Source organism: Lupinus angustifolius, unplaced genomic scaffold, assembly GCF_001865875.1.
Source record: "Lupinus angustifolius cultivar Tanjil unplaced genomic scaffold, LupAngTanjil_v1.0 Scaffold_609, whole genome shotgun sequence".
NCBI lineage: Eukaryota > Viridiplantae > Streptophyta > Magnoliopsida > Fabales > Fabaceae > Lupinus > Lupinus angustifolius.
Genome location: NW_017727939.1, coordinates 9,174 through 9,554, shown reverse-complemented (window position 1 = coordinate 9,554; position 381 = coordinate 9,174).

Sequence of the window (381 nt, the reverse complement as noted above, 5' to 3'; positions counted from 1 at the left end):
TTACATAAATAAGTAATATGTAATTTAATTTTAAAATAATTCTTTAATATATAATATTTTAAAATAATTCTTTAAAGTAATATATATCTAAACTATTTTATTTTAATATAAAATAATTCTTTAATTATAGGTTAAAAGGATTGTAACGCGTAACGCCCTATCTAAGATAAGAGCATAAATGATAATGGTTATTAGTATTATTTATTCCATCACATAAACTATGTCAGGTGTTTCATGTCAAATTTGGTTTCTTTTGTAAAGTTTCTTTTCTAATTTACTTGAAATCAATAAATGATTTTCATAAGTAGTAAAAAATAAAAAATATCTAATGTATATAAATATTTTAATAATGAATCACTAATAATAAATAATTTTTTATAA